At 37.3% G+C, this 25,850-nt stretch overlaps 1 protein-coding gene across 3 annotated transcripts in view; it reads right to left on the bottom strand.

Moving 5' to 3' along the window:
* Positions 1 to 25,850, bottom strand: part of NAALADL2 (N-acetylated alpha-linked acidic dipeptidase like 2) — a 1,542,421-nt gene that overhangs the window by 76,641 nt on the left and 1,439,930 nt on the right. The window lies entirely within an intron of this gene.

The raw sequence follows: 25,850 nt of genomic DNA, 5'->3' as shown, positions 1-25,850 counted from the left end.
AGAGGGAAGTTTATAGCAATACAATCTTATCTTAAGAAACAAGAAACATCTCAAATAAACAACCTAACCTTACACCTAAAGCAGTTAGAGAAAAAAGAACAAAAAAACCCTAAAGTTAGCAGAAGGAAAGAAATCATTAAGATCAGATCAGAAATAAATGAAAAAGAAATGAAGGAAACGATAGCTAGGATCAATAAAACTAAAAGCTGGTTCTTTGAGAAGATAAACAAAATTGATAAACCACTAGCCAGACTCATCAAGAAAAAAAGTGGGAAGACTCAAATCAATAGAATTAGAAATGAAAATGGAGAAGTCACAACTGACACTGCAGAAATACAAAGGATCATGAACGATTACTACAAGCAACTATATGCCAATAAAATGGACACCCTGGAAGAAATGGACAAATTCTTAGAAATGCACAACCTTCCGAGACTGAACCAGGAAGAAATAGAAAATATGAACAGACCAATCACAAGCACTGAAATTCAAACTGTGATTAAAAATTTTCCAACAAACAAAAGCCCAGGACCAGATGGCTTCAAAGGTGAAGTCTATCAAACATTTAGAGAAGAGCTAACACCTATCCTTCTCAAACTCTTCCAAAATGTAGCAGAGGGAGGAACACTCCCAAACTCATTCTACGAGGCCACCATCACCCTGATACCAAAACCAGACAAAGATGTCACAAAGAAAGAAAACTACAGGCCAAAATCACTGATGGACATAGGTGCAAAAATCTTCAACAAAATACTAGCAAACAGAATCCAACAGCACATTAAAAGGGTCATACACTATGATCAAGTGGGCTTTATCCCAGGAAGGCAAGGATTCTTCAATATATGCAAATCAGTCACGTGATACACCATATTAACAAATTGAAGGAAAAAAACCATAAGATCATCTCAAGAGATGCAGAGAAAGCTTTTGACAATATTCAACACCCATTTATGATAAAAACTCTCCAGAAAGTAGGCATAGAGGGAACTTTCCTCAACATAATAAAGGCCATATATGACAAACCCACAGCCAACATTGTCCTCAATGGTGAAAAATTGAAAGCATTTCCACTAAGATCAGGAACAAGACAAGGTTGCCCACTCTCACCACTATTATTCATCATAGTTTTGGAAGTTTTAGCCACACCAATCAGAGAAGAAAAAGAAATAAAAGGAATCCAAATTGGAAAAGAAGAAGTAAAGCTGTCACTGTTTGCAGATGACATGATTCTATACATAGAGAATCCTAAAGATACTACCAGAAAAATACTAGAGCTAATCAATGAATTTGGTAAATTGCAGGATAAAAAGTTAATGCACAGAAATCTCTTGCATTCCTATATACTAATGATGAAAAATCTGAAAGTGAAATTAAGAAAACACTTCCATTTAACATTGGAACAAAAAGAATAAAATATCTAGGAATAAACCTACCTAAGGAGACAAAAGGCCTGTATGCAGAAAATTATAAGACACTGATGAAAGAAATTAGGGATGATACAAATAGATGGAAAGATATACCATGTACTTGGATTGGAAGAATCAACATTGTGAAAATGACTCTACTACCCAAAGCAATCTACAGATTCAGTGCAATCACTATCAAACTACCACTGGCATTTTTCACAGAACTAGAACAAAAATTTTCACAATTTGTATGGAAACACAAAAGACCCCGAATAGCCAAAGCAATCTTGAGAAGAAAAATGGAGCTGGAGGAATCAGGCTCCCTGACTTCAGACTATACTACAAAGCTACAGTAATCAAGACAGTATGGTACTGGCATAGAAACAGAAATATAGATCAATGGAACAGGATAGAAAGCCCAGAGATAATCCCACCCACATATGGTCACCTTATCTTTGTTTAAGGAGGCAAGAATATACAGTGGAGAAAAGACAGCATCTTCAATAAGTGGTGCTGGGAAAACTGGAGAGCTACACGTAAAAGAATGAAATTAGAACACTCCCTAACACCATACACAAAGATAAACTCAAAATGGATTAAAGACCTAAATTTAAGGCAAGACACCATCAAACTCTTAGAGGAAAACATAGGCAGTACACTGTATGACATAAATCACAGCAAGATCCTTTTTGACCCACCTCCTAGAGAAATGGAAATAAAAACAAAAATAAACAAATGGGACTTAAAGAAACTTAAAAGCTTTTGCACAGCAAAGGAACCCATAAACAAGACTAAAAGACAACCCTCAGAATGGGAGAAAATATTTGCAAACGAAGCAACTGACAAAGGATTAATCTCCAAAACATACAAGCAACTCATGCAGCTCAATATCAAAAAAACAAAGAACCCAATCCAAAAATGGGCAGAAGACTTAAATAGACATTTCTCCAAAGAAGATACACAGATTGCCAACAAACACATGAAAGAATGCTTAACATCATTAATCATTAGAGAAATGCAAATCAAAACTACAATGAGATACCATCTCACAGCTGTCAGAATGGCTGTCATCAAAAAATCTACAAACAATAAATGCTGGAGAGGGTGTGGAGAAAAGGGAACCCTGTTGCACTGTTGGTGGGAATGTAAATTGATACAGCCACTATGGAGAACAGTATGGAGGTTCCTTAAAAAACTAAAAATAGAACTACCATATGACCCAGCAATCCCACTACTGGGCATATACCCTGAGAAAACCATAACTAAAAAAGAGTCATGTACCAAAATGTTCACTGCAGCTCTATTTACAATAGCCAGGACATGCAAGCAACCAAAGTGTCCATCAACAGATGAATGGATAAAGAAGATGTGGCACATATATACAATGTAATATTACTCAGCCATAAAAAGGAGCGAAACTCAGTTATTTGTAGTGAGGTGGATGGACCTAGAGACTGTCATGCAGAGTGAAGTAAGGCAGAAAGAGAAAAACAAATACCGTATGCTAACGCATATATATGGAATCTTAAAAAAAAAAAAAATGGTCATGAAGGACCATGGGCAAGACTGGAATAAAGATGCAGACCTACTAGAGAATGGGGTTGAGGACACGGGGAGGGGGAAGGGTAAGCTGGGACAAAGTGAGAGAGTGGCATGGACATATGTACACTACCAAACGTAAAATAGATAGCTAGTGGGAAGCAGAAGCAGCCGCATAGCACAGGGAGATCAGTTCGGTGCTTTGTGACCACCTAGAGGGTTGGGATAGGGAGGGTGGGAGAGAGGGAGATGCAAGAGGGAAGAGATATGGGGACATATGTATATGTATAACTGATTCCCTTTGTTATAAAGCAGAAAGTAACACACCATTGTAAAGCAATTATACTCCGATAAAGTTGTTTAAAAAAAAAAGACAATGAAAACTCAACCATAAAAAATCTATATGGGTGCAGCAAAAAGCTTTCTTGGAAGTTCATAGTGATACAGGCCTTCCTCACCTACAGCTTAAAAGAATTAGAAAAGGAAGAAGAAACAAATCCTAAAGTCAGCAGAAAGAAGGAAATAATAAAGATCAGAGAGGAAATAGAGATTTAAAAAACAATAGAAAAAAATCAATAAAACCAAGAGCTGGTTCTTTTAAAGGATAAACAAGATTGAAAAACCTCTGGCCAGGCTCACCAAAAAGAAAAGAGAGAGAACCCAAATAAACAAGAAATGAAAAGAGACATAACAACTGATACTGCAGAAATACAAATAACCACAAGGGAATACTATGAACAATTATATGTCAACAAATTTGACAACCTAGAAGAAATGGACAAGCTTCTGGAAGCATGCAGCCCACTGAAACCGAGTCAAGAATAAATAGATAATTTGAACAGACTAATCACTAGAAGTGAAATAGAATCTGTAATTTAAAAACTCCCTACAAACAAAAGTCCAGGAACAGATGGCTGCATAGGCGAATTCTACCCAACATACAAAGAAGAACTTATACTGATCCTTCTTAAACTCTTCCAAAAGAATGAAAATGAGGGAACACTCCCAAGTCATTCTAGGAAGGCACCATCACCCTGATTCCAAAACCAGCCAAAGACACCACCAAAAAATGAAAATTGCAGGCCATTATCTTTGATGAATATACAGGCAAAAATGCTCAACAAAATATTAGCAAACCAAATCAAACAACACATAAAAAAGATCATATACCAAGACCAAGTGGGATTCATCACAAGTTCACAAAGATGGTAAACTCTTACCAAAGTGGGTATAGAGGGAATGTATCTCAAGATAGTAAAAGCTATTTATGAAAAACCCATTGCCAATATAATGTGAAAAGCTGAAAGCCTTCCCACTAAAATCTGGAACAAGACAAGGATGCCCACTTTCACCTCTTCTATTCAACATAGTATTGGAAGTTCTAGCCACAGCAATCAGACAAGAAAAAGAAAAAGGTATCCAAATTGGAAGGTAAGAGGTAAAATTGTCACTATATGCAGATGATATGATACTATATATAGAAAACCCAAAAGACTCCACACAAAAACTACTGGAACTGATAAACAAATTCAGCAAGGTAGCAGGATACAAGATTAACATACAGAAATTGGTTGCACTTCTTTACACCAACAATGAAATATCAGAAAGGGGATGTAAAAGAAATACCTTTTAAAATTGCAAGACCCAAAATAAAATACTTAGGAATAAGCCTCACCAAGGAGGTGAAAGAATTATATGCTGCAAACTATAAAACATTAATAAAGGAAACTGAAGATGATACAAAGAAATGGAAAGAAATCCCATGCTCTTGGATTGGAAGAATTAATATTGTTAAAATGGCCATACTACCCAAAGCATTCTACAGATTTAACACATTCTCTATCAAATTACCCATGATATTTTTCACAGAACTAGAACAAATAATCTTAAAATTCATAAGGAACCATAAAAGAGCCAGAATTGCCAAGCAGTGCTGAAAAAAAAGAACAAAGCAGGAGGCATAACTCTCCCAGACTTCAGACAATAGTACAAAGCTAGAGTAATCAAAACAGCATGGTATTGGCACAAAAACATATACGGATCAATGGAACAGAATACAGAGCCCAGAAATAAACCCATACATCTATGGTCAACTAATCTTTGATAAAGGAGGCAACAATATACAATGGAAAAAAGACAGTCCCTTCAGCAAGTGGTGTTGGAAAGTTAGACAGCTATGTGTAAATCAATGAAGTTAGAACACACCCCTCTCACCAAAGAAAAAACTAACTCAAATGACTTAAGGACTTAACATAAGACACGACACCATAAAACTTCTAGAAGAGAACATAGGCAAAACATTCTCTGACGGAAATTGTACCAATATTTCCTTAGGTCAGTCTCCCATGGAATAAAATAAAACAAAAATGAACAAATGGGACCTAATCAAACTTACAAACTTTTGCACAGCAAAGGAAACCATAACAAATGAAAAGACATCCTACAGAATGGGAGAAAATATCTGCAACAATGCGACTGACAAGGGCTTAATTTCCAAACTACAACAGTTCAGACAACAACAACCAAAAACCCCAGCCAATCAAAATGGGCAGTAGACTAAAGAGACATTTCTCCAAAGAAGAAATACAGATGGCCAATAGGCACATGAAAAGATGCCCATCATCACTAATTATTAGAGAATGTAAATCAAAACTACAATGAGGTATCATCTCACACTGGTCAGAATGGCCAACGTTAACATGTCTACAATAAATGCTGGAGAGTGTGGAGAAAAGGGAACACTCTTGCACTGTTGGTGGGAATGTAACTTGGTGCATCCACTGTGGAAAACATTATGTCGGTTCCTCAGAAACTAAAAATAGAATTACCATATGATCCAGCAATCCACTCCAGGGCATATACCCAGACAAAACTATAATTCAAAAAAATACATGCACCCCTATTTTCATAGCAGCACTATTCACAATAGCTTGAGACACTGAACAACCTAAATGTCCATCGACAGATGAATGGATAAATAAGTGGTACATATACAATGGAATACTACTCGGCTATAAAAAAAATGAAATAGTTCCATTTGTAGCAACATGGTTACAACTAGAGATTATCATATTAAGTGAAGTAAATCAGAAAGAGAAAGACAAATACCATATGATATCACTTATATGTGGAATCTAAAATATGACACAAATGAACCTATCTATGAATCAGAAACAGAATCACGGGCATAGAGAATAGACTGGTGGTTGCCAGCGGGGAGGGGTGTGTGAGAGGGTTGGATTCAGAGTTTGGGATTAGCAGATGCAAACTGGTGTATATAGAATGGATAAACAACAATGTCCTTCTGTATAGCACAGGGAACTATATTCAGTATCCTGTGATAAACCATAATGGAAAAGAATATGAAAAAGAATGTATATATATGTATAACTTGAGTCACTGTGCTGTACAGCAGTAATTAACACAACATTGTAAATCAACTGTACTTCAATTGAAAAAAAGAATTAGACAACCTACCTTTAAAATGATCTTTTTATATCTTTGTTCCTGGTGAAAAGCCAACCATTAGTAAGTTTTTATAGCATGGCAGAACATAATGATTTGTGATAAATATTGAATAGCAACCTTAATATAATACAAAATTATTGAGACTACCTAGTGAAATTATCTTGATATTATTCGAGACAATTGAAATGTAATTCTAAATTTCAAAAGACAAGTTTGCCTTTTTTTCTCCATCTTTATGCAAAATACAAATGTATTCTCCGTAAGTATTTATCAAGTCCTATTTTGTATGTTGTTCGATAAGTACTCATTCTGTAAGAAAGACATACAAGATTAAATCTCCAGTCTTAATAAATTCCTAATCTAGTTAGAAATAGCCCAAAACCAGAGAATAAATAAGTATGAAGTGAAATAAATGCTCATGAGGATGAAGGAACAGACCATTGTGTATACCAATATTCTAATTAGACCCCAGGGAAGAAGTGAAACTTGAGAGATCATGGAACTACGCAGAAATCAAGGGCATCTCTAATGGAACTTTTAAAAGTTCTGTAACTTATCATCTATATTAAAGCAGTTGAGGTAGGGTATTCCATCTGGAAACAATACTGATTAGTCAGTCTTCACTTCCTTTCCCTCAGTCCTCGCTCGCCCTTCTAGAGGATGAATCCACATCCAGCTTAAACCCTTCCATTTTTCTAGCTTGCTATAGAAAGGACAGAGCTGGATATTACAAGCAGTAATAATATTAAGTGAAGAGGAAGAAGGAAGGAGTTAGGGAGGGAGGAGGCAAGGAAGGAAGGAGGAATTGCCAGTCAGTGGATATTGAGATCTGGGCAAGTCAGTTCAGAAGAGGCTCTAAAATGTACTGGAGGAAACAGATCCCTGCTACTCAGGGAATCTCCTGCCTTCTAGCCAACCTCCACCCTGCACTATTCTCCCCAGTCAGAAGGCACGTGGAGTAGTGGGAAGGGCAGGGGCCTTGGAATCTGATGGACCTATATTCAAGCCCTAAATCTACCACTTAAACGTATACAACCAAGTAAGACTCAGACTCTCTCTGAGGCCATTTCTTAATCTCTATATTGATCTTAATACTCAGCTCAGCTCATGGGGTTAGAGTAATGTCACAGTGAATGTAAGGCACTTAGCAGATTACCTGGGGCTTTGGGGAGTGACCTCTAAATTGGCAAGGTGCTTCTCAGAAAACATGTTCTTCTTGAGGACCCTTGACATAAGATCCTAAAACACCTTCCAACAGATCAGAAGCTCAAAGTTATTTAATACACATCCTATCCACAAGCCCTCTGAGGCTTCTGGGTACGATCAGTAACTACAGTGCTGACTACACCCCTTGAACCTACACATGTTCTAACCTGCTAGTGTCTGGGACTGGCACAAACTACCTCATCCTGAGGCACTTCATATCTTGCTGAGTTTCTGCTTAGTAGAAACCTGTGTGTATTATGACTGTTCTACAGTCTCCTGAACAAATTTATAACTGTCTTATTTTAAATAATGATTTTACTGCCTACTACTGTGGCCTCTCTTCAGAGGATTATACTTCAAAATGTTTTAGTTTATTTCTATCCTTTGGTTCTCTTCTGTGGCTGTATTTTTAAAAACCCACTCAATTTCATTTTAAATTAAGAGTGAAATGTACTGGTCATACTCTAAAACTATATTTTTATATCAGACAAACATAGCTTTTTACTTTAACAGTATTTCACAGTACCTCTTCTATGGATGAGCTTATCACAGTTTTAAAGGTGCTAACAATTGCACAATCACAGCTTAGATTTCACTGATTTATAGTGACAAGAAAAAGTATGATTTATGTCCTGCATAACACAGCAGTTAAAAGCAGAATAGAAGATTATTTTGGGGGAAAAATGAATGTTACTTAATGTCATCTTGAAAATATCTTGTGGCATCACTAAAGAGAAGAAAAGAAATTGCCAATATGATTACAGTCAGGGGAAACAGCAGTCCTTTATTATCCTACATTTTCTATTCTTTATGCTGAATCACAATGAATCATCTCAGCTGATTATTTAAGAAGTTAAACAAACAAAAAGGCAGGTAGAAAAAGAAGTGTGGGAGCTAGTACACTGCTGATATTCAATAATCTAACATTGATTCTACATGCATAAATAAAGATATTATTTTAAAAATGCAATATGCCAGAAGACAGTGGATAATTATATCCAAACTAGATACAATAGAAATCCTTCTTGCAAAGATGCCAGAGTAGCATGTTTAGAAGAATCAGGTTGGCCACTTTTAAAAACATAGGTAACACATTCTAAAGATTATCTTGTATTCTAAATATTATCCAGTGATCCAGGTAGCCAAGGCAAGTGGAAATCTAGCAAGACTCTCAATATATTGCATAGAATGGGTCTCCCAACAGTGTCTGTCTGCCTAGCACAGAAATTGAACCAGGGGCTCTATTATGGCTTCCAGATGCTGCCACTGTATTATGTTTGCAACTACATGATCTGGTTATTGGCTGCTTTGGAAGAATGAGCGCAAGCTTGCTTTCTTTTTTTTAAGATAAGGACTTTTTTTTTTAATTAATTAATTTATAATTTTTTGTGTTTGTTGGGTCTTCATTGCTGTACGCGGGCTTTTTTAGTTGCGGCAAGCAGGGCTACTCTTCATTGTGGTGTGCGGGCTTCTCATTGCGGTGACTTGTCTTTGTTGCGTAGCATGGGCTCTGGGTGCGCAGGCTTCTGTAGTTGTGGCATGTGGGCTCAGTAGTTGTGGCTCACGGGCTCTAGAGCACAGGCTCAGTAGTTGTGGCACACGAGCTTAGTTGCTCTGTGGCATGTGGGGTCTTCCCGGACCAGGGCTCGAACCCGTGTCCCCTGCATTGGCAGGCGGGTTCTTAACTGGTGTACCACCAGGGAAGTCCCAAGCTTTCTTAAATGAATTAAATTAACATGTGGTTTATTTTTTATCACTCTCTTCCTGAAGCAGAAAGCTGGAGTTTTATATTTAATAACACATGTGAGTTTAATTATGTTTTGGCTAAACCAGGAAACTGAAAAAGAAAAGGTTTTAATACAATTAATCAACATGAGGGAAAGGGTACTTTATGCTCTATTACAAGCCATGATTAAAAGTATCTTTTTAAAAAAAAAAACTGACATTGTTAAGTGTTGCCAGTGAGGCAACACTCATAGTGCAATGGATTGTAGTGCTATCCTGCCATGGGCACAGGGATTTATCTGAAAACTACACTTAGAGAAAAAAAAATTCACAATGCAATAGCTTCAAGATGGCAGAGGAGTAAGATGTGGAGATAACCTTCCTCCCCACAAATACATGAAAAATACATGTACATGAGGAACAGCTCCTACAGAACACCTACTGAATGCTGGCAGAAGACCTCAGACTTCCCAAAACACAAGAAACTGCCCACGTACCTGGGTAGGGCAAAAGAAAAAAAAAAACAGAGACAAAAGAATGGGGATGGGACCTGAACCTCTGTGAGGGAGCTGTGAAGGAGGAAAAGTTTCCACACACTAGGAAGCCCCTTCACTGGCGGAGACAGCGGGTGGGTGGGGGGGAAGCTTTGGAGCCATGGAGGAGAGTGCAGCAACAAGGATGCAGAGGTCAAAGCGGAGAGATTCCCGCACAGAGCACTTGAGCTGACCAGCACTCACCAGCCTGAGAGGCTTGTCCACTCACCCACCGGGGCAGGTGGGGGCTGGGAGCTGAGGCCCGGGCTTCAGAGGTCAGACCCCAGGGAGAGGACTGGGGTTGGCTGCATGAACACAGCCTGAGGGGCCTAGTGCAACACACCTAGCCAGGAGGGGGTCCGGGAAAATGTCTGGTACTGCCTAAGAGACAAGAGACAATTATTTTGGGGTGCGTGAGGAGAGGGGATTCAGAGCACCACCTAAACAAGCTCCAGAGACAGGTGAGAGCCGCGGCTATCAGCGCGGACACCAGAGACGGCATGAAATGCTAAGGCTGCTGCTGCAGCCACCAAGAAACCTATGTGCAAGCACAGGTCACTATCCACATCTCCGCTCCTTGGAGCCTGTGAAGCCCACAACTGACAGGGTCCTGTGATCCAGGGACAACTTCCCACGGAGAACACACACCATGCCTCAGACTGGTGCAATGTGAAGTCAGGTTCTGCTGCCGCAGGCTCGCCTGGCATTCCATATCCCTACCTCCCCATGGCCGGAGTGAGCCAGAGCCCCCAAATCAGCTGCTACTTTAACTCCGTTCTGTCTGGGTGGGGAACAGACACCCTCAGGCGACCTACACACAGAGGCGGGGCCAAATCCAAAGCTGAACCGCAGGAGCTGTGCTAACAAAGAAGAGGAACACAAATTTCTACATGCAGCCTCAGGAGCAGCGGATTAAATGTCCACAAACAAATTGATGTACCCTGAATCTGTGGAATACCTGAATAGACAACAAATCATCCCAAAATTGAGGCAGAGGACTTGGGGAGCAACTGTAGACTTGGGCTTTGTTTTCTGCATCTAATTTGTTTTTGGTTTGATGTTTATCTTAGTTTAGTATTTACAGCTTATTATTATTGGTAGATTTGTTTATTGATTTGGTTGCTCTTTTCCTTTTTTTTAATATATATATATATTTTTTCCCTTTTTCTCCTTTTGTGAGTGTGTATGTGTATGCTTCTTTCTGTGATTTTGCCTGTATAGATTGGCTTTTACCCCATTTGTCCTAGAGTTCTGTCTGTCCTTTTTTTTTCTTTTTCTTTTTTTTAATTATATTTTTTAGCGCTTGTTATCATTAGTGGATTTGTTTTTTGGTTTGGTTGCTCTCTTCTTTCATATTACTTTTTTATTTTAATAACTATTTTTTCTTTCTTTCTTTCTTTCTTTCTTTCTTTCTTTCTTTCTTTCTTTCTTTCTTTCTTTCTTTTCTCCTTCCTTCCTTTCTTTCTTTTCCTCCTTCCTTCCTTTTCTTTCTTCCTTCCTTCCTTCCTTTCTTTCTTTTTCTTTCTTACTTTCTTCTTTCTTTCTTTTTTTTCTTTCTCCCTTTTCTTCTGAGCCATGTGGCTGACAGGGTCTTGGTGCTCTAGCCAGGTATCAGGCCTGAGCCTCTGAGGTAGGAGAGCCGAGTTCAGGACACTGGTCCACCAGAGACCTCCTGCCCCCACACAATACAAAACGGAGAAAGCTATCTCAGAGATCTCCATCTCAACGCGAAGACCCAGCTCCACTCAAGGACCAGTAAGCTACAGTGCTAGACACCTTATGCCAAACAACTAGCAAGACAGGAACACAACACCACCCATTTGCAGAGAGGCTGCCTAAAATCATAATAAATTCACAGACACACCAAGACACACCACAGAAGGTGGTCCTGCCCACCAGAAAGACAAGATTCAGCCTCATCCACCTGTGTTCTGGTGGAAACCTACACAACCCACTGAACCAACCTTACCCACTGGGGGCAGACACCAAAAACAATGGGAACTACGAACCTGCAGCCTGCGAAAAGGAAACCCCAAACACAGTAAGTTAAGCAAAATGAGAAGACAGAGAAACACAGCAGATGAAGGAGCAAGGTAAAAACCCACCAGACCAAATAAATGAAGAGGAAATAGGCAGTCTACCTGAAAAAGAATTCAGAGTAATGATAGTAAAGATGATCCAAAATCTTGGAAATAGAATGGAGAAAATCCAAAACGTTTAACAAGGATCTAAAAGAACTAAAGAGCAAACAAACAATGATGAACAACACAATAAATGAAATTAAAAATTCTCTTCAAGGAATCAATAGCAGAATAACTGAAGCAGAAGGACGGATAAGTGACCTGGGAGTTAGAATAGTGGAAATAATTACCACAGAGCAGAATAAAGAAAAAAGAATGAAAAGAATTGAGGACAGTCTCAGAGACCTCTGGGACAACATTAAATGCACCAACATTCGAATTATAGGGGTCCCAGAAGAAGAAGAGAAAAAAAAAGGTAGTGAGAAAATTTTGAAGAGATTATGGTTGAAAACTTCCCTAATATGGGAAAGGAAATAGTCAATCAACAACAGGAAGAGCAGAGAGTCCCATACAGGATAAATCCAAGGAGAAACATGCCAAGACACATATTAATCAAACTACCAAAAATTATATACAAAGAAAAAATATTAAAAGCAGTAAGGGAAAAGCAACAAATAACACACAAGGGAATCCCCATAAGGTTAACAGCTGATCTTTCAGCAGAAACTCTGCAAGCCAGGAGGGAGTGGCAGAACATATTAAAATGATGAAAGAGAAAAACGTACAACGAAGATTACAACCCAGCAAGGATCTCATTCAGATTCGATGGAGAAATTAAAACCTTTACAGACAAGCAAAAGCTATGAGAATTCAGCACCACCAAACCAGCTTTACAACAAATGCTAAAGGAACTTCTCTAGGCAGGAAGCACAAGAGAAGGAAAACAACTACAGTAACAAACACAAAACAATTAAGAAAATGGTAATAGGAACACACATATCGATAATTACCTTAAATGTAAATGGATTAAATGCTCCCACCAAAAGACATAGACTGGCTGAATGGATACAAAAACAAGACCCGTATATGCGCTGTCTACAAGAGACCCACTTCAGACCTAGGGATACATACAGACTGAAAGTGAGGGGATGCAAAAAGATATTCCATGCAAATGGAAATCAAAAGAAAGATGGAATAGCAATTCTCATATCAGACAAAATAGACTTTAAAAGAAAGACGATTACAACAGACAAAGCAACACACTACATAATGATCAAGGGAATAATCCAAGAGGAAGATGTAAAAATTTTAAATATTTATGCACCCAACATAGGAGCACCTCAATACATAAGGCAAATGCTAACAGCCATAAAAGGGGAAATCGACAGTAACACAATCACAGTAGGGAACTTTAACACCCCATTTTCACCAATGGACAGATCATCCAAAATGAAAATAAATAAGGAAACACAAGCTTTAAATGATACATGAAACAAGATGGAATTAATTGATATTTATAGGACATTCCATCCAAAGACAACAGAATACACTTTCTTCTCAAGTGCTCATGGAATATTCTTCAGGACAGATTATATCTTGGGTCACAAATCAAGCCTTTGTAAATTTAAGAAAACTGAAATTGCATCAAGTATCTTTTCCAACCACAACGATATGAGACTAGATATCAATTACAGGAAAAATTTGAGAAAAATTCAAACACCTGAGGCTAAACAATACACTACTAAATAGCCAAGAGATCACTGAAGAATTCAAAGAGGAAATCAAAAAATATCTAGAAACAAATGACAATCAAAACACGAGGACCCAAAACCTATGGGATGCAGCAAAAACAGTTTTAATAGGGAAGTTTATAGCAATGTAATCCTACCTCAAGAAACAAGAAACATCTCAAACAACCTAACCTTACACCTACAGCAATTAGAGAAAGCAGAACAAAAAACCCCCAAAGTTAGCAGAAGGAAAGAAATCATAAAGATCAGATCAGAAATAAATGAAAAAGAAACGAAGAAAACAATAGCAGAGATCAATAAAACTAAAAGCTGGTTCTTTGAGAAGATAAACAAAATTGATAAACCACTAGCCAGACTCATCAAGAAAAAAAGTGCAAAGACTCAAATCAATAGAATTAGAAATGAAAATGGAGAAGTCACAACTGACACTGCAGAAATACAAAGGATCATGAACGATTACTACAAGCAACTATATGCCAATAAAATGGACACCCTGGAAGAAATGGACAAATTCTTAGAAATGCACAAACTGCCGAGACTGAACCAGGAAGAAACAGAAAATATGAACAGACCAATCACAAGCACTGAAATTCAAACTGTGATTAAAAATTTTCCAACAAACAAAAGCCCAGGACCAGATGGCTTCACAGGCGAATTCCATCAAACATTTAGAGAAGAGCTAACACCTATCCTTCTCAAACTCTTCCAAAATATCGCAGAGGGAGGAACACTCCCAAACTCATTCTACGAGGCCACCATCACCCTGATACCAAAACCAGACAAAGATGTCACAAAGAAAGAAAACTACAGGCCAATATCACTGATGAACATAGATTCAAAAATCTTCAACAAAATACTAGCAAACAGAATCCAACAGCACATTAAAAGGGTCATACACCATGATCAAGTGGGCTTTATCCCAGGAATGCAAGTATTCTTCAATATACGCAAATCAATCAATGTGATACACCATATTAACAAATTGAAGGAGAAAAACCATATGATCATCTTAATAGATGCAGAGAAAGCTTTTGAGAAAATTCAACACCCATTTATGATAAAAACCCTCCAGAAAGTAGGCATAGAGGGAACTTTCCTCAACATAATAAAGGCCATATATGACAAACCCACAGCCAACATTGTCCTCAATGGTGAAAAAATGAAAGCATTTCCACTAAGATGAGGAACAAGACAAGGTTGCCCACTCTCACCACTATTATTCAACATAGTTTCGGAAGTGTTAGCCACAGCAATCAGAGAAGAAAAAGAAATAAAAGGAATCCAGGGGCTTCCCTGGTGGCGCAGTGGTTAGGAATCCGCCTGCCAAGGCAGGGGATATGGGTTCGTGCCCTGGTCTGGGAAGATCCCACATGCCGCGGAGCGGCTAGGCCCGTGAGCCACAACTACTGAGCCTGCGCATCTGCAGCCTGTGCTCCACAACGAGAGAGGCCGTGACAGTGAGAAGATCCCACATGCCGTGGAGCGGCTAGGCCCGTGACCCACAACTACTGAGCCTGCGCGTCTGCAGCCTGTGCTCCGCAACAAGAGAGGCCGTGACAGTGAGAGGCCCGCGCACCGCGATGAAGAGTGGCCCCTGCTCGCCACAACTGGAGAAAGCCCTTGCACAGAAACGAAGACCCAACACAGCCAAAAATAAATAAATAAATTTATTAAAAAAAAAAAAAAGGAATCCAAATCGGAAAAGAAGAAGTAAAGCTGTCACTGTTTGCAGATGACATGATTCTATACATAGAGAATCCTAAAGATGCTACCAGAAAACTACTAGAGCTAATCAATGACTTTGGTAAAGTAGCAGGATAGAAAATTAATGCACAGAAATCTCTTGCATTCCTATACACTAATGATGAAAAATCTGAGTGTGAAATTAAGAAAACACTTCCATTTAACATTGCAACAAAAAGAACAAAATATCTAGGAATAAACCTACCTAAGGAGACAAAAGACCTGTATGCAGAAAATTATAAGACACTGATGAAAGAAATCAAAGATGATAGAAATGGATGGGGAGATATACCATGTCCTTGGATTGGAAGAAACAATATTGTGAAAATGACTCTACTACCCAAAGCAATCTACAGATGCAATGTAATGCCTATCAAACTACCATTGGCATTTTTCACAGAACTAGAACAAAAAATTTCACAATTTGTATGGAAACACAAAAGACCCCAATAGCAAAAGCAATCTTGAGAAAGAAAATTGGAGCTGGAGGAATCAGGCTCCCTGACTTCAGACTATACTACAAAGCTATGGTAACCAAAACAGTATGGTACTGGCACACAAACAGAAATACAGATCAATGGAACAGTATAGAAAGCCCAGAGATAAACCTACAGACATATAGTCATCTTATTTTGATAAAGGAGGCAAGAATATACAATGGAGAAAAGACAGCCTCTTCAATAAGTAGTGCTGGGAAAACTGGAGAGCTACATGTAAAAGAATGAAATTAGGACACTCCCTAACACCATACACAAAAATTAACTCAAAATGCATTAAAGACCTAAATGTAAGGCCAGACACCATCAAACTCTTAGAGGAAAACATAGGCAGAACACCCTATGACATAAATCACAGCAAGATCCTTTTTCACCCACCTCCTAGAGAAATGGAAATAAAAACAAAAATAAACAAATGGGACCTATTGAAACTTAAAATCTTTTGCACAGCAAAGGAAACCATAAACAAGATGAAAGACAACCGTCAGAATGGGAGAAAATATTTTCAAATGAGGCAACTGACAAAAGATTTATATCCAAAATATACAGGCAGCTCAATATCAAAAAAACAAACAACCCAAATCAAAAATGGGCAGAAAACCTAAATAGACTTTTCTCCAAGGAAGATATACAGATTTCCAACAAACACATGAAAGGATGGTCAACATCACTAATCATTAGAGAAAGGCAAATCAAAACTACAATGAGGCCAGTGTAGTTCTGACCTCACACCGGTCAGAATGGCCATCATCAAAAAATCTACAAGCAATAAATGCTGGAGAGGGTGTGGAGAAAAGGGAACCCTCTTGCACTGCTGGTGGGAATGTAAATTGATACAGCCACTATGGAGAACTGTATAGAGGTTCCTTAAAATACTGAAAATAGAACTACCATATGACCCAGCAATCCCACTATTGGGCATATACCCTGAGAAAACCATAATTCAAACAGAGTCATGTACCACAATGTTCATTGCAGCTCTATTTGCAATAGTCAGGACATGGAAGCAACCTAAGTGTCCATCAACAGATGAATGGATAAAGAAGATGTGGCACATATATACAATGGAATATTACTCAGCCATAAAAAGAACCGAAATTGAGTTATTTGTGGTGAGGTGGATGGAAGTAGAGTCTGTTACACAGAGTGAAGTAAGTCAGAAAGAGAAAAACAAATACCGTATGCTAACACATATATATGGAATATAAAAAAGAAAGAAAAAAATGGTTCTGAAGAACCTAGGGGCAGGACAGGAATAAAGATGCAGACATAGAGAATGGACTTGAGGACACGGGGATGGGGAATTGTAGCTGGGATGAAGTGAGAGAGTTGCATGGACCTATATACACTACCAAATGTAAAATAGATAGGTAGTGGGAAGCAGCCACATAGCACAGGGAAATCAGCTTGGTGCTTTGTGTCCACCTAGAGTGGTGGGATAGGGAAGGTGGTGGGAGGGGGATGCAAGAGGGAGGAGATATGGGGATATATGTATACATATAGCTGATCTGGTTTGTTTTACAGCAGAAACTAATACTGCATTGTAAAGCAATTATACTCCAATAAAGATTTTAAAATAATAATAAAATAAAATTAATGTAAGCTTAAAAAAAAAAACAAAACAAAAGCTCAAGAGGAACTTGATCCTGCCGACAATCATGCGACTAAGCTAACATGACTCTGCCCCAGCTGAGCCTTCAGATTTGTATTTCAATAAATTTTCAATAAATATATTATTTATTTTCAATAAATATATTCAACATAGACTTGTCAGAATACATCAACATCATCTACAAATTCATAAGAAAAAACAGAAACTTCAATAAAAATCGGTCAAAGATTTCCATAGGCAAATGCTCAAATGGCCAAAGAGGCTTATGAAAGGGTTCTCGAGACCTTTATTTATCAGGGAAATGCAAATTAAAACCACAATAAAATAATAATACCACAATTTCAAAGAAAAAGAAAAAGACACAAAATACCAAGTATTGGTAAATGTGTAAAGTGATCAAAATTCTTACTGGTAAAATTGAAGAAAATGCTACAGCGACTTTGGAAACCTTTTTGGCAGTATCTGCTGAGGTTAGACATACACATACCCTATGATCCAGCAAGGAGTATGCACGTGCACTAAGAGATACATAGGAGATTGATCACAGCAGCACTGTTCATAATAACCTCAGCCTGGGAGCATCCCAACTGTACCTCACAGTAGAATTGATAACCAAACTGCAGTCTGTTCATACGATGGAAGACTGCACAGCAGTGGAAACAAACTGCATCTCCATGCATCAACGTGGATGAACCTCACACTCATATGTAGGTCAAAGCTATGTTCAAAAGAATGCACATCATCATATCATTCTATCTTATAAAATGTAAAGTCTTCCTTTATAAGGGAAAAATTAATGTTCGGTGTTCGGCAGTGTTTGCCTTTGGGAAGCAGAGTCAGGATGAGATTAGGAAGGGCTCAGGGAAGCTCTGGAATTTGGCTTTTCTTCTGTGTCTCGATCTATACAAGTGTTTGCAAGCTGAGAAAATTCACTGAGCTAGATGCTTAGGAGTTTCACAGTTTTCAGCACTTATTATAATTTAAAGTATTTTTTAGATTGTAACTATCATTGTTTTTATCTGCATTTCACCTCTCAAGACAATTGAAAAGTCTGAAATATTTCTCTTAGCATAAAAAGCATACAGAAACAACTCCCTGGTAATATCTCAGGCAGGCACATGCCCAAGATGACGTTAATATTTAAGCCTTAAGCTCATATAAGGCTGCGCTGGTTATCTGAACCAGTAAGATGCCTCAAGGAAGAGGACCACATCCTGAATGCTGTGGGGCCTCTGGTGTCCCAGCCCTGGTAGAGGGCAATCCCACATCTCAGGAGGACTGCACTTCTAGGGAGAAAGGATAAACAGAGAAGGACAAGCAGAGAGACAACTGGAAGACAGATGAAGAAATGTGCATATAAAAATTCTTACTAGCCTTCTGCCTCATTTTTTTAATTGAAGTACAGTTGCTATTCAATATTATGTAAGTTACAGGTGTACAATATAGAGATTCACAATTTTTAAAAGCTATACTCCATTTATAGTTGTTATAAAATATTGACTATGTTCCCTGTGTTGTACAATATATCCTTGTAGCTTATTTGTTACATAATAGGTTATACCTCTTACTCCCCTCCCCCCTCCCCTCTCCCCACTGGTAACCACTAGTTTGTTCTCTACATCTGTGAGTCTGGAAGATGGATGGTGGAAGAAATGTGCATATAAAAATTCAAAAGAAAAAATCATAATGCAATAGAGCATTATTATGATGAGAGACTAGTAAAAATGATAAGAAGTCATTAACGTATTTCAATCAATGTAGTGACGTGAAATGTAGACAGTGAAAGAACACTTTAAACAGATTTGGATGAAGTACTTAGAGCAGGGAAGAAAACAATGATCACAAAGGAAAGCCGTATGAATAGCAACAAATTGTGAGATAGGAGTAAACAAAAGCAAAGAAAGTATAACTCTGAGGAAAACAAAAGGGACACCATGCTTAGGGTAAGAATTAAGGAACATTATGCAATGAAAATATGAGTTCAAAGAGAAATGGGGAGAAAGAAAAACTAGTTTCAGGAGACAAACACTGACATTATAGAGACAATCAGGTTTGTTGCAGACCCAGCTGTCTCAAATCCTTTTTTGGATGAGGTGTGGAATATCAGTAAGTGAAATACAATCTTTAATATAGTTATGTAGTCAGAAGCCATACAAAAATTCCATGGGGATTAAAACTGAACATATTGTCAGGAATTTGTACCCAATAAATGACTAATCTCTTATCAAATTTCTCCATCACTTTGGGCAAGCAAGTTAAGACACTTCTCAGAGAATGCTTTTGATGTTTAAGTCCTTGTCACACAAAAAAGTCAGTTGCAGAAATGCCAGTTCAGACCACGAAAAATCTATCATGGTTCAGAGTTCCCATGGGAACAAGATCTTTCCCTAGGACTGTTTGGATTTTAGATGGTCTGCTTTAGATTTCTCAGGGAGAGCACAGACCAGGTACCCAGGGCACCCATCATTTACTATCTATAGGCCAGTCCAGAGTTTGAATTGGTGGTCATTAAAACCAAGACTGGAGACGGATGGGCTGAGGACTAGACTCACGCAATTTATAAAGTGCACTCTTAATTTTGCAAACTTTGAAATTCATCTTACATTACTCAGAAAGAAGAAGAAGAAAAAAGGACATTAGATGGGCCCCAATCACTTGTGATTGTAGAAAAGAACCAAAGTGACACTTGAAAATAAGACACTACAAATCTAACAGAAATCATAGTGCTTGCCTCAGTGGCATCATCACCTTGAAATACTATCCCTCCTCCCAAAATGAAGTGATTGACGCTAATGAATTATCAAAGCTAATTAAAAAAAAAAAAGATCAAATCAGCATCGTCAGTTTTTTAAAGAACAGTGGGAAATGCTGCCAACAACCATTTGACATTTAGTGAGACAATCAGGAGGTGGCAACAAGCCACAGAGTTCGAAATTACGTTTCCTGCTGGGTCTGGCTTGCACTAAATAAATGTGTACGTAGCCAGGTCAAATGAACATGACTTTTACTTTATTTGGTCATTTGTCGTTTTTATAATCATGCTAAATAATTACATCTAAAATTCTGGCAAAGAAAAATAGCAGATATTAAATAAAAAGCATCAGAATTATATAGTTGTTAATTATTTTGAAATGCTACTTTTGCATTAAAAAGTGGATAAAGTGAGAAACAATAAACTTAGTAAGGTAATTAGTGCTCACTCCTTAGTCAGATTCCAGGTTCAGGGGCGTGGTGATACTTATTCTTGACACCTTCCCTTGCCCTCATAAACTCGTACCATTGCCTTGTATGTGCGTTTTTTGGACATACTTTTATTTGTCACAAATACATCTGAAGCATGTCAGTTATCTTATCAGTCACTATTTACACTATATCTCCATGCACCATGTATAAATATTCATTCTCTTACTATTATGTGTTTGGCATTGACCAAATATTAAGGTCACTCAGTCAAAATGAGCTTTCAAGAACCAACCAATAAATCAACTCAAACAAATTATTCACTGGTAAATTATCCTTCTTTCTGGTGGTTGTGAGAATGATAGAGAATGGTCTGCTGCTACTATAAACTAGTGTAATAAATAAACAAGATGGCTGGTTGTCAAGGAGTAAAAATTACACTGTTGAAAATGCAATTGTGTTTCAGAGACCTTCATACTTAAACTCTCTGCAGTAAGGAGAAACAGTATTTTATAGTTCAGCCTTGAAGGTCTTTTTTTTTTTTTAACTGTAATTGAGAATTTAAGACTAATCACCATTAACTGTCATAGCGAAAAAAGAAAATATATCAACAATTAAAGCTTGTATTAAGCAGTAAAATTATATGTTTCATTTAACATGCTACAGGAACACTGTTCAGCTAATGAAGTCGTCTAGCATTGTAGCTAAAACTGAAACTGAAATATTTATTTAGTTGTTGATATGTGGTATCCATTATTTACACATTAGCACATTAAAATATTCTATTTTAAAAATAAGGTTACAACCAAAGTAGTCAAAATAGAACAGGTAAAACAAATCACCTACAATTTAGCAAATATTTGAATAACCTTTTACTATAGTACAGATAATTCAAATAATTTTGAATCATGATAACTAAAATACAAAAATGTATAGCTTAAAGGTGACAACTCATATCCCCTTGATCAAATACTTATATGCAGGTCGTGGTAAAAGAATATTTTTTGCCCATTTTGGGGGTTACTTTTTTTTTGCTTTGCTTTGTCTTTTTAGTATGGGTACATCTCAAGTCTGGCCACATCTTTCAGAGTGAAAGTGACAGGGAGACCCAAGTAGTTTCACATCAAAAGAACAAAACTCAAAAATAACCAACAACCAAAGAAGAAGCGGTTCAATATAACAGCAAGAAGCCAAAATGCTCCTGGCTCGTCTGACTGAGAACCTGGGATTTTTGGGAGAGGTTCATCTAGACTTTGTCATGTCTGGCCTGCAGTGGAAATCATTGTAGAACAACTGCAGCTTGTTTTTTCCCCCTGTAATTACATGCTTTGAGATATAACTGCTAAAGAAAGGATTATTAATCTCATCTATTTTCAGACCATTTTCTTTACCTTTTTGCCTTAACTGAAACCTGGCTCTCCCCTATTGACATTTCTCCCACTGCAGCCCTCTCAGGAGGTAGCTCTTTTTTCTCCCACACCCTTTGTACCACTAGCCATAGAAGAACAATAAGAGGTGTCTCTAAGTCACTGCTCATTCTCTGAAGATTTTAGCTCCTGGCTCAGTCACTCTCTCTTAAAAGAATTACTCCTATCTTAGTTCTTGACAATATCAATATCCATGTAGACATAGTCTGGCCTCTCTTCTCCATAGCCTCTTTTCCTCTATTGATCAGCTACCATACTTCCATGGTCATACCTCAGCTGTACACTGTCATTACCAATATCTGCACTCTTTATATGGTCAAATTTTCAATAATCCCATTTGCTGGTCTTTTCAGCTTATTTTTTCTTAATTCTTTGATTTTGCCAATAAATAAAGTCTATCCATCCTCCTTTATTTATGCTCACCCTCTTTCCCTTTGTATCCTCACATTATTCTATACCCAGTTTAGATACATCAGTCCATCACTATGAATGCTCCTTTGCAGACACTCTCATTTTTCCTTACCTTATCTAGTTCATTACCCTCTCCCAGCAAAACCCTAGTTCTGATTAAATCCAACTCTGCCTGCTTTATGCCTGAATCCCCAGCTGAAGGCTGGAAAAAGGTACACAATTATGTTGAATTATCTCATGTAAAATATATTTCTTTTGAGTGCTTAATGCTGCCCAAAAGACTAATCCCATTTTTATAGTTCATTCACTCTACCACCTTCCCAAACAACTACTTTATTTTTTTACAATCTAAGGGGACTTGCCAAGAGCTCCCAGTACCACATCTACTCATGTACCATATTCTCTGCCTTCCTTCACATTTTTATGGGTGGACGACCGCATTCATAACTAAGGCAACGTCCTCCACCTTATGCTGCTTCTAGTCAAAGAAATCATTCCAGCAATTCTCCTTTCACTCTTCTAAATCAAATCTTCACTCTCCATCAGATCATTCTCATCAAAATAAAAACATGCTAACCATTCTCAACTCCATGCTTTCCATCTACCATCACCTGTCCCCAATTTATCACTTCCCATTCTCTTTTGAACCCCTCTAATCAGACTATTTCATATACCATTCTACTAAAATTGTTTTTGTTGAGCTCACTAATGACCTCCAAATTTCTAAATCCAGCAGTCAATTCTCAGTCCTAATTTTTCTTAACCGGTGGCGGTATTTGACGGAGTGAATCACTCCTTCCTCTTTGAAAGCGTTTATTCACTTGGCTTCAGGATATCACATTCTCCGGGTTTGTCTCTTACTCTTTATCTGCTCCTTCTTAGTCTCCTCCTCTGATTCCCCTTCGTTTCCCAATTTCTAAATGCAGGAGTGCCCAGAAATCTTAAATCTTTTCTGTCCTCTATCTGCACTCAACCCCTCAGAAATCTCATTTGGGACAGCTCTCAAATTTATATTCCCACACCAAATCTCTCCTCTGTACTCTGGATACAACCACAGTCAGTTCTGCTCTTTAACACTTATTTTGAAAATGCAAATTTACTCCAAAGTGATTGATATTAGGGAACAGTTTGAGCATAAAGCTAACTTAAAAATTGCTTTGACTTATGCAAATTTTGTTCTACCATGCATGTATGTTTCTCAGGAGAAGAGATTTTAATTTTATTTTATTTGTTTATTTAGTGGCTGGGTTTTATGTTTTTGTTTTTTTGGTCATATAAGTGTACCAGGCATACAGTAGGTGCTCAATGTTTGTTAAATGAATTAATAAATGGGTTCAAGAGATCATGTAAAGTCTATGGGGGTTATATGCAAAGCTTTTTGTACAAGTGTAATTTTCTGAGGAGAGAGACCATACTTTTCTTCGTATTTTCAAAGGGATTCCTAACTACCCACAAAGGAACAGAGTAATAATATAATTCTAACAATGACCCTTTAGGACTTTTTTCTGACCTTCAGAAGTAGCCTACATTACTTAAAATGCTCATATAGGAATGATAATGCTATAATATTACTTATGGATTCAAAAAATAAACCCAATTATTTAAAAAGAAAATAGAATTTGGAATTTAAAATGACAGTATTGTTATTGATTTTGGTTTTGCTGGCTTTGTTTAATTTTAAAAATATCTCTTCTTCCTTCCTAGGATATGTGTAAAAACTTGCATAAGAATATAATGTTTTACAGCTGATTTAATTAGCAAAGGATAACAAGAAGTTTGTTGTTACTCCCTGTTATTTACTTCTACAATACTAAGTGTTTATTCTTTTGTAATATCAGTCACTAAAATTTATTTCCCTGGTATACTTCAAGTCCAAGAGCAGAGTCAGTGTCTGTAAGACTTGCCATTGGGCACTTAACACAGCACCTTGCAAGTTACAGGTGCTTAATAAATGCTTGGTGAATATCTAAACAAAACAAAACAAAAATCTCTTCATATCTTTATTACAATGGTATTAAACATTTATGTAGATTTGGACTCAGAAAAGCAACTTGTAAATCATTTATAATTCTACTGTACAATGTTTCTATTTCACAATATACTACTTGAGGCTCCTTTCTATGCATGAGAATTATTCTTTATAGATGGACAAATCTTTATGTAATACAAATAATAGTCTCCTCTTTTTGTTCTTTGAAAGTTTTAAGTATAATATGCAGTAGCAACTGAACTTTTAAAGTGAAAATATGAGAACTAAAGAAAAGCAAAACAGTCTACAGAAAAAATAAAATAGTTGCTTAAAAGAAATCCTTGCAAAAAATATATTATTCACAGAAGTCTTTAACCCTTTATTTATGCCTATATTGTTCTTATTTTGTAAAATACCATATACTTGGTTACAGTTTCTAAGAAATATTCTAGAAATAGAAATAGAAAATTGTAAGTGGAGAACAGAGTAACTGCTACAGATAGTGACACTCATGACAATAAAAAGAAGAAGCTTGACAAAAGTAGAAAAAATAGAGACTAGCTTAAATATACCAAAAGCAGAGCAATATGAGGCCATTTAGTATGGGTGCAAAATAGACCTAAACAGCCCAATTGCACCCAAGGTCATGGTTTTACACAGCCACTATAATAAAAGTAATAAGAATCACTGAGGGAGAAAAATATTGTTTTGTAGTAGTCTCTGGATTAAGAATCAATCCAGGTAGTCAAAATTTAAAAATAAAAGTAATAAAGTTTCAGGTACTAGAAATATTTGGCTCTTTAGAGTGATCCATTTTCCAAGAATTACTGCTTAAGTTCTATAGTGAAAATATTGGCTTTTATATTAAGAAATACATGTTTACAAATGATCTGATAGTAAGATGTGTGGCTCAAAGAGGAGAAGGAGGGTGCATTTTGTTAATTACAATACTGCCCTTTGTGTTTGGTGAATGGTGACAAACTAGAAGTTTAGGTGAAAGATTTGTATATAGATAAAGGGAAAATAAAGATAATTATTAGGTGGTGTTAGAATTCTGTAGAGAGAGAGATATTCAAACAGGAAAGAACTTAAATAGAAACTGTGGAAATAATTTCCTGGTTTCCTCCTTGTCATCCTTAACCTAGGATGAGCCAACACTTCAGTCAAATGGACCCAGCCCATACTTCATGGAAACCAATCCCAAAGGACAAACTTCTGGGCCAGTCTCGTTTCAAATAACTGAATATTAGGTATACCTCATTCTTGTTGACATGGTAGCCCACATTCTTCTAAGCCCTTCTCATGATTGTCCTCTATAGGAAGGGAAGTGCTACATTGCCATAGCTAGTAAGATAGTGGATG

This window comes from Balaenoptera musculus, chromosome 4 (assembly GCF_009873245.2).
Source record: "Balaenoptera musculus isolate JJ_BM4_2016_0621 chromosome 4, mBalMus1.pri.v3, whole genome shotgun sequence".
Classification (NCBI taxonomy): Eukaryota; Metazoa; Chordata; class Mammalia; order Artiodactyla; family Balaenopteridae; genus Balaenoptera; species Balaenoptera musculus.
Note: the sequence above shows the minus strand (reverse complement) of the source record. Positions and strands in the feature narration are given on the sequence as shown.